Source organism: Perognathus longimembris, chromosome 28 (genome assembly GCF_023159225.1).
Source record: "Perognathus longimembris pacificus isolate PPM17 chromosome 28, ASM2315922v1, whole genome shotgun sequence".
Lineage (NCBI taxonomy): Eukaryota > Metazoa > Chordata > Mammalia > Rodentia > Heteromyidae > Perognathus > Perognathus longimembris.
Genome location: NC_063188.1, coordinates 44216972 through 44227244, shown reverse-complemented (window position 1 = coordinate 44227244; position 10273 = coordinate 44216972). Strand labels below are relative to the sequence as shown.

Genomic DNA, 10273 nt, shown 5'->3' with positions numbered 1-10273 from the left:
CCAATGCCCTGCTTGTTTGGCTGCTTGCTGATGGTTCCTGCCATCATCCTGTGGCTCCCATGCATTGGGACATCTCAGTGAGCAAGCACCAGTACCACTGGTGAATCTGGCTTGGCATGGGATACAGCTGTTGTAATCCCATAAGCATGGGTGCCATTAAAAAATGGTTGAAAAGAAAAGAAGAAAATACATGGAATTTACATCTTGTCTTTAGAGATTGGGAAAACCATGGCAGAGGATGTGGAGAACAGTTTCTTCTTGAATGCCAATACCCAAGTATCAACAGTGTGTCAGATTTCTCACTAAAGATCATAAATTGAAGCAAGGCTACAATGCTATGGGATTCTCTCAGGGAGGCAAATTTCTGAGGGCTGTGGTTCAGAGATGCCCTTCACCTCCCATGATCAACCTGGTCTCAGTTGAGGGTCAACATCAAGGTGTTTATGACTTCCCTTGATGTCCAGGAGAGAGCTTTCATATCTGTTACTTCATCAGAGAAACACTGAGTACTGGTGCTTACTCCAAAATTGTTCAGGAGTGCCTGGTGCAAGCAGAACACTGGCATGACTCAATAAAGAAGGATGTGTACTCCAACCATAGCGTCTTCTTGGCAGATATAAACCAGGAGAGACATGCCAACCAGCAAAGTTACAGTTACCATATTGTTTGAAAGAATTTTAAGGATTATTGTATGAAAATGACAGTGAGACTGATTTAGGTTATTACCTCTTGTGTTCTGTCTGCCAAACCCAAGCTTCTGTCTTCCCATCTCTTTTATTTCATTTTATTTCCTCTCTGTAACACATAACAAAGTACTTTCATGAATATGCAACTCAGTCATCAATAGGCATTCTACATAAGTCCTCCATTTTCACAAAATGGGAGCTGAGACTTCCATGTTCAAATAATGAAAGAAAATGTCTGACATGGTGCCATAAAACTATAATCCTAGCTACTTGGAAGAAAGGGAAGGAGGGATAAATGTTTGAGGCTTGCCCTAATAGTAAGAACCTTATTTCAAAAACAAAAGGTCTGAGGGCATAGCTGAAATGGTAGAATGTCTGCCTAGCAAGTTCAAGACTCTGAGTTCAGTTTCCAGTTCCAAAACCCCTAAGAACCATATGCATTTATATATAAACATAAAATGTAATGACCTGAGACCAAGAAAAATCTATGGAGGCACAGATCAAGGTAGAAAGGGGTTTCATTTACAAAGAAGCTTTATTTACAACCCAAAACCCAGAACTAGGACAGCCCTCCACCTCCGAATACTTGACTGTCACTATCTTGTCCTGAGCTAATTACCCAGAAGCCAGAAGCCAGAACCCAGACCAGACCTGACCTCCAAACCTCCAACAGCCTCAACCACCAAACCGCCCACAGCTTCAACCTCCAAAACCCAAACGAGTGAGCTTCTTTCTCTACCTCCTTCCTATAGGCCTTGCCTCTCCTCAGGCCTCAGATCTCAGGCTTCTAGGCCTCTCTACACGCCTTGGGCTTCTCCTCAGGCCTTAGAACTCAGACTTCTCCACAGGCCTGGGCTTCATACTTCTTCACAGGCATGGGCTTCAGACTTCTTCACAGGCCTCAAGTTTCAGGTTTCCCCACAGGTTCACAGGCCTCAAGCTTCCGATTTTCCCACAGGCCTCCGGCTTCATTCAGACTTCCTCACAGCTCAGCTCTATTCCACTCCTATGGAAGGCACCTCCAGCTTTCCTCTCTCCTCTCCCTCCTCCCCTTTGGCAGGCAGCCTATATATGTGCTCTGGCCCTCTGACGCCCTGCTCCAGCAGCTGGACCCACTTGGAAGTACCACCGAGGCAGTGAGACTAGCTTGAGGAAGGACTTCCTGCCCCATTGTTTATCACAAAATCCTTATAAATAATGTAAGAAAATGTCAGGCACTGTGCCTGACATAAGAAAATATACAATATAAATATAAATAATGTACAAAAATGTCAGACATGGTGCAGTAAAACTATAATAAAGTCTAATATGGCCTCATCCAAGAGAAGGAAGAGTAGGCAATATACTGCTTTTTGAGCAATAAATCTTTTCTTAGCTGCCTCATTTTCATTTCAAATGCCATTTTCTTCCCATCCCCACTGCCCTAAGTTATGCAAGATGTACCTTGCTTTACCTAAGCAACCACTCTCAGGTTAAAAATATTCTTTAAATGTCTAAAAAGATTAGTTTGTAGGAATAAGATTTGGAGGAGAAAAGAGGAAGAAAGGAAATGGACTTATTTGGGGAATTCACCTTATATTCACATATTTGCCTTCATTTCACAAAACTATCTTGTTAATGTTTATCAAGTTTGTAATATATTATAATAAACAAGGTCAAAATACATTTCCAGAGTATCTCAGGATATTTAAATTCATAATTCTAAATTCTACAGTACATTTATTGATATTTTTTGGAAACCATAAATTTACAACTTTTAACTTCCTTCCACCATCTTGAATGGAATTCCTTCTTCTTGACCAATGCACATAATTTTCATATACAGTAGCTCATGGTTCACTGGGTTGGTGACTCTCCAGAATTGAGATGATAACTCTTCATGATGATCCTGACAGTGTTTCATCCAAAGTGTTAACAGTACCAGTAGGTCATTGAGGCAGACTTCATGCCTACTGCTGTATTCACAATGAATTTTGAGCACTCTTCTCTAACAAACTCCCAGCATGCTTTCAATCTACTGAGAGCCTCAAAAGTAATTTTTAAAATTAAAAAAATGCTTCTACAGAAGGTTGGGACTCCTTTTAAAAAGAGAATGTGAGCAATCAGAATAAAATAGCAGTGAAAAAATTGGTAAAATATTAGTGATGTTATAAACTGTGATTTATTTAGCACATTCATACCTATATATGCTCTATATAAAATGTAAATTCCAATACAAATATCAAAAATGCTGGTTTTATTAGCTTTATCACCACTACAAAATAACCAAATTAAGTATACATTACCATTCATTAGATTGAAAACCTAGTTATCTTCAATCATGAAGTCAGATATGCTCAGAAAAATATTCTGGGACAATGTGTTCATATTCCTTTATACAGTTTCTAAACCTTCATTGGGGAACAGACTATAGTCTATTTGGATAAGCCATCTCCCAGAAAACTTGGCATAGACACCAACTCTTTCTATAAATCAATATGGTTCACATACATACACCCTACAGTATATGAACCCTGATCAAGTACTCTTAAAACAAGATAAATGCAAAACTAATGTACAATGAATTCCTTTCATTTTTGGAAAAAGCCTATCCCAGCCCCAATGACCAAAAGTTGAGCAAGTAAATTATATTGCCTATGAATAAATCCTTTGAATCTCAAAAATACTAAACTGGCTTGGTATATGATTTCTACTTCATATAATTTGAAAATTATAACACTAGTGGGCAGTGAAAATCCAGAATTTAAACAAACACAGAAGTGCTACTCACTAGACACTACTTTGAAAATGAAGTACACAACTTGTGGGTGGAGTTGGGGGGGAAAGTGGAAGACAGCAAGGGGTGGGGTGACACTGTTCAAAAAGAAATGTACACAGTAACTGATTTATGTAACTCTAACATATTAACAATAATTTTTTAAACTCCAGAATTTAATAGCAGTTTTTGTAAGAAGAAAGAAATTCAGTCTAACACAAAATTTTATACTTTGTGATGTTATTAAGATAATCATACATAATAAACTTCATCCATTTAAATTGCACAACTCATATATATATGCACTATATATATCACTATTTCATTTGGGTATTTTTTATAGACAATATATGTATAAATAATGGATTAGTGTTTGCTGATCTTAAATTCTATAATATTTTAAAATTAATACATTACATTAGGTCTTTAGTGCTTTCCTTAGGATATAGAAATATGCAAGACTGTATTATTTGAAAATAAAAGTAGCTTTTCTTTACTTTTAATTTGATGTCTTTAATCCTATTCAAGAGGTTTAGCCCTGAAGGTCATTGCTTGAAGCCATCCTCGACAGGAAAGTGATATTCTTATCTCCAATAAATAAGACAAAAGCTAGAAGTGGAGCTGTGGCTCAAGTGGTAAAGCACCAGCTTTGATGAAATGCAGTAAAGGACAGTATTCAGGTCCTGAGTTCAAGCCCAAGAAAAAGAAAGAAAGAAAGAGACAGAGAGAGAGAGAGAGAGAGAGAGAGAGAGAGAGAGAGAGAGAGAGAGAGAAGGAAGGAAGGAAGGAAGGAAGGAAGGAAGGAAGGAAGGAAGGAAGGAAGGAAGGAAGGGAAAGAAAAAGAAAGGAAGAAAGAAAGAAAAAAGAAAAGAAAGAGAGAAAGAAAAAGAAAAGAGAAAGAAGCTTGCTATGTTTGAGTGCTTTTTCTTTTTTACTTTTGGTTTTTTGTTTTTCCTATAAAATTCTCCTCATAATTTCTGACAAATATTTAGCTATAAATATAGTTGGTTTTTAACCTTGTAGCTTAAATTATAAAATGAGAGCAAACTGATCTTTCCCCTCATACTTTTTCATATACACCTCTCCCGTTTTTATGGTTGTTACTTCAGAGTCCTTCATGTGCAATTCTTTCATGCCAGTTTTTCAATCCCCAGGACCTTTATAGAAGAAGCTTTACCCCTGAAATATTTACCAACTTGTCATCAAAACTTCTCTGACCTGTCTCACTTGCTTAATGCTGACCTCTAAGGAGTGTGCATTTGACAAATTTACAAGTTACAACCTGAAAGGATGACAGTTTAATGTAGCTTGGCCTGTGAGTGAACTCTTAACTTTAAACTGAAGCTACCTGGAGACCCAAGATGGGATACGAGATGTATAACTGGCATGGAGAACTTACTATATTATTGTAATCCTAAAAAAATACTATTTAAGTTATTATTTTTCTGCTTATGTTCAGAAATTTTTCTTGGTAATTAAAGGTATGAACAAAATTACCAGATTCACAATATTTTTGCATGGGTTTAGACAGATATGTCAAGCAGAGAAATATGGCAATTACATATACAAATAGCCCCCAATATTATATATATGTATGATTCATATTATATGTAGACTATATTTTACTCATTAACAATAGCAAAAATAAAGTATATAGACAGACTTTCTGGAGTGCAATCTTTCTGAAACCATAAGAAAAATTAAGATAATGGCAAACACATATCTGTTTTAGAGAGACAAAACTGAATATTCTCATAACTATCTTCAACTGTCCTAATTTGGGTATGAAGGGAATTGTATCCCATTTAAAAGTATCCCATTTTCCCTGCAGTGAACTGAAATTAAACATGTTAATTCATTAGATGATAAACTTCTTTTGTTCAACAAATTGGTGTCAAAACCACAAACTTATACTAGCATTGTTTAACTATAATATAAATTATTTTCACTTATTCATTAAACAGTTACTGATTATCTCTTATGTTGCAGGTACTAAGAGATATATCAACACATGTTATAGATACTAAGAGTTATAAACAATAAAGAAGAAAAAGTATTTGTTGAAAGGATATGTCCCAGCCATCCCAGGGGACCATGTGCAGATAATCAGACAGAACAACAAGGTTCATAAGGAGGTTTATTAGTGGGGCTATAGTTCCCATGGGAGAGGGAGCTACATGGTGTCTGCACCTTGTCCAGGTGGCAGCTTCTCTCTCTGGAGGTAAAGGGGAAGTAGATCGGTAGTGAGTAGGAGTGGCTCATTAGGTATGGGTGGATCTGGGGGCTAGTGGGAGGAGCTGAGGACCTGAGGCTAGGGAAATGCTAACATCCCCACATTTGTTGTTTATTAATAACAGAGGAGGGGTACCAGGACAGGAGTATGGGTGGAGGTTGTTTCTTCTGGAGCTACTTCCTGCTGTAAAGGGGCGAAGTAGTCAGGGGTCGCTGATATGTCATTTGGCCTGGTACTGTCCAAGAAGTATTTGTTTGACAGTTTACTTGGATAAAGTCCTCATCATTTCCATGAGAATTGTTATCAGGGCCAATGGGTGTCATGCTATCTGCTGGCTACCTCTTGCAGCTTGGGGACATCAAGGAGTCACTGGGGCTGGGGTCTTCAGCGTCCAGATCTGCGCTTTGGCAGAGCAGTGTAGTAAGAGGATGGCCTTGAACTGCAGTTCCCAGGTGGTGTCCGGGGTGAGGGATGTTATCCTGTTAAAAGAGACTTTTAAAAAGGTTAGGCAAAAGGCTGACAAGTTCACAGGACCAGTTAACATGAACAACATGGGCGAACACACCTTAGGCACAAGCCAGAAAAGTTCCCTTTGGAACATAAACCCAATTGTGGCCCATTTACAAGGAAGGAGGAATAACTGGACTGGGGGCAGGAAGGAAGTGTTTAGGGATAGTGGACTGGTTGGGAGTAACAAGTCAGAAGCACACACACACACACAGACACACACACACACACACATATATATTAACAAAGGCAAGAATTCAAGTTTCTGTGCAGATGGCAATGTACAGGTATGGACATTAGGTGGGTAAACAACTATTCCTCTTGATCTCCCAGCTCTGATTAATTTTGAAGACTTCATCTCCTCTTACTCCTCTCCATGGTTCCTGGTTGTAAGGATTGACCTCTTCCTGAAGGTCTAGGTGCTCATTGCTTGGATAGCTTGTTCCAGATGGCATTCACAGGGTTTGAACTCAAGGCCTGGGCACTGTCCCTGAGCACTTCTGCTCGAGGCTAGTGCTGTACCACTTGAGCCACGGTGCTGCTTTCAGCATTTGGCTGGTTCTCTTGAGACAAGCTTCCAGTCTGGCTCTTTGCTGGTTAGTTGGGAGATGCAGTTTTAGAGGGATATTTTTTTTCTGCCTGTGCTGGCTTTGGACTGCAATCCAAGGAGTCTTAGCCATAAAATCCCTTTTTATTTCCAATTAAAGCAACAGGAGAACAATAGGAGTAGAGCTTACCTGTAACTTGTTGAGAACTGACCAACAAATACTTGCCAGAGTTCTGCAGTAACACTTAGAGAACAGCAGACTGAATGAGATCCATGTGCCATCAAATCAAATCATATCATTTAACCTTACTGCCATGTGGAAGAGAGCACAAATGATTAACAATCAAGAGGCAAAGGGTCAGGACAATGTAAAAGTCTCAACTTCAGTGGATCCGAAGTGGCTGTGTCTTCCATCCAAAATCAGCAGGCTTCATTAGTCATGTATGATGGAGGCAGGCAGGAGAGATGGGTTGGATCTGGACAAGGCTGTAGTGTCATCTCTCAGAGTCCCCTGGATACATTGTCACACCTCCTGCTGTGTTGCTTGCAAATTTCTACACTGACTGGTTAAATATATTTGAAATCTCCCAGTATTCCCTGACTGCTTATTCTGAGTACTTTGGCTTTTGCAGGCTGGTGCCCTACTGGTGGGGTGACAACTTTAAAATATTTTAGAAGGCTTGGGCCTTTAACCATCTTCCTAGTCAAAAAATCCACACAGACCAAAGGCCAACCAAGTCTGTTCTCTGCTGCAGCCACGAGAGTTTCTGAGACATGGAGGGGGAAGACACCAATGCTAGCCCAATGCGACCCTTTGGCCACCAAACACAACTCTGATGCTTTTAACCTTGGAGTAAGTCTTGGTTGCAACTCTGTCATGATAGGCCTGATATAAACCCAACTCTAATCTTGAGGGGAGGGGGGAGCAGAGCCAGGGCAGAAGCACTCTGGGCCTGTCAAAATCTTCACAGGAAGACCACCAGTGACTCCTAGATTCCCTGAGCAGTTTTTCCATGCAAGAGAGAGAGAGAGAATAAGGAATCACTAGTAGCAAAACCAGGCAGTTTGGGAGCAGACTGTGGAGGTAGCTTCCTGTAGCCATGGGCCGCCACAGTCCACGCAGCTAGCACACATATCGACCTGCATCCTATAAAGCAAAATATCAATCCTGGGTCAGGAAAATTGAGGTTAGCAGCCACATTTGCACACTTGTTCCAAAATGACTCTTGTTCCTTGATCTTAAAGAGTTTATGAGAGCACAGGAGAGAAAAATGGAGAAGCAAAATCTTAGTCTATAACAAAGAATTGTTAGGATCAGATGTACACTTGACTTTTAGCATAGATGGACATAAAGAACAACACACTGGTTTTACATCATTGTACTTGTACCATGTGCGGCATATTTGAACCTTTTGGAGTTTTTCTTAGACACATTTGCTTGCACCCAAACATGATCAGTTTGGGTTTAAAACCTGGGTTTTCTTTCTTTTGGCTTGGAGTCTGGTGATTGGAGTCAGGATTGACTCCAGGCTGTTCACTGTGACTCCAACCACAGGCTGCAAAGATCAGTTTAACACAAGACTTAAAGTAAGTTAAAATAGTAGTCAAAAAAGGAAGTAATTTTGAAATCATGATGCCAGTTTTTACATGGTTTACAAACAGACAGACAGTTGTGCACAAGCTTTGGGGCGCGCTTATAATTTTTATTCTAGTTGGCCATGTAAATTTTCTGGAATTCCAGTGGCAAAATGATATTATTTTGCCCATATTTTAAAATCACGTGGTCAGTTAGAAAACAAAAACTTTTCCAGCAAACAAAAATGTTCACAGATTATCTGGTGAGGAAATGGAGAAGCCACATTTTGAGAAACCAGTTCAGCTCCAATGGGGAGCTGAAGTGGGATGCTATGACCAGAGAAGGGCCAGGACATGGGAGACAGGACACGAACAGAACACAGACATGTTGCAAGGCATAATGGTGGCAGAGCTGGTCAGAGCCTTAGCAGGCTCACTGCAAGAAACCTTCACCTTCTAGCATTTGAATTGTAAGGCACATTTGAATTTGCAAGGCAGCAGTTACAGAGTTGGGCGGGGGGAGGGTTACAGGGAGCTTGAGTCTACACATCCCTCCCCTGCCTCCAGGAATTTGGCACCCCCATTACCTGGGGGATGGGTGGACTTCCACCTCCAAGTGATTTTGGAACCTTGATGGAACCAAGATGGTGCTTGTGAAAACCAATTCCATTGTCCACCATGAGGTCAATGCTAGAGAAAACTTAGGATTTAGCTAAGAACAAGCAGAATTTAACCAAATTTCCAAGCTTAACAAACATCAATAACAAGAACAGAAAACCTTTCTTTGTGTCTTTCAAAGCAGATGTTAAACAAATACTGGTACCTTTGGAAGCTAGTACCAGCCCATCCTATATCACAGGCAGGCAGGCAGAGTTTAGAGAGAGGCAGAAAGAGAGAGAAAATTCCACCTGCCCAAGCACTCATAGAAGTTATGTAAGTCCTGTAAAATATCAGAGGTCCCATGAAGGGGCCACATGGAATTCCAAATTTGTAAGATTGGGCTCAAACTTGAGAAGCTTTTTGCCATTCTTGAGAGTCCTGAGGAATGTTAGATTGTGCCCCTCCCATGGTAACTGATTAGTGGAGCTGAGGATTTAAATACCAAGCCTCCTTGGTATTACTCTAGTCAGCTGAAATGTAGGAGACAATCAGCAATGAGGTTGTCACCCCAAGTTGCTGTGTCCTGGACCAAGCTCAGATGCTACGGTTGCCTGGAGTGGGGCTCGGAACTTGGCGCCAAGATTTTTTCTGTTCTCTTTGTGTGGCTCTGAAGCCATGGCCCTGTGACCTTATGGTAAATCAGAAAATCGGATCCGAGCTCCTAGTTAAATGATCACTCACCCTGGTTGGAGATTCAAATCTGTCGTCGTGGTGGTGAATGGAAATAGAGCACTCGGTCAGGAGAAGTTAACTCAGTGGTCCTATGGGTGGGCTTAGGACAGCAGAATAGGTCCTGGGGGCAGCTTGGACCCCCCAGAAATGGGGGAGCAAATCCACCGGGGAACCTATCCTGGGTTTGGCACCAATGAAAGGATATGTCCCGGCCATTCCAGGGGACCATGCGAAGATAATCATAGACAGGAGAAGGTTCATAAGGAGGTTTATTAGTGGGGCCATAGTTCCCATGGGAGAGGGAGCTACATGGAGTCTGCACCTTAGCCAGGTAGCAGCTTCTCTCTCTGGGGATAAAGGGGAAGAAGGTAGGTAGCAAGCAGGTAGTAAGCAGGAGTGGCTCATTAGGTATGGGTGGATCTGGGTTTTAGTGGGAGGAGCTGAGGATCTGAGGCTAGGGAAATGCTAACATTTATAAAATTGTAAATTCATGTTGTAAACATGGTATTTTGTGCAGAAGTTTTTAAAACTAAGCAAATCCATGTAAACTTCCAGGGAAGTGAATTTTTGAACCTTAAAGAAACAATCATATTTTCTCCCATCCAAGTACTAACCAGGCCAACCCTGCTTAGCTTCCG

General features: G+C 40.6%; 1 pseudogene; it reads left to right on the top strand.

Annotated features, from left to right (window-relative positions):
• The first annotated feature begins 31 nt into the window (after positions 1-31).
• On the top strand, positions 32-670 carry LOC125343023 (annotated as a pseudogene).
• The last annotated feature ends 9603 nt before the right edge of the window (positions 671-10273 follow it).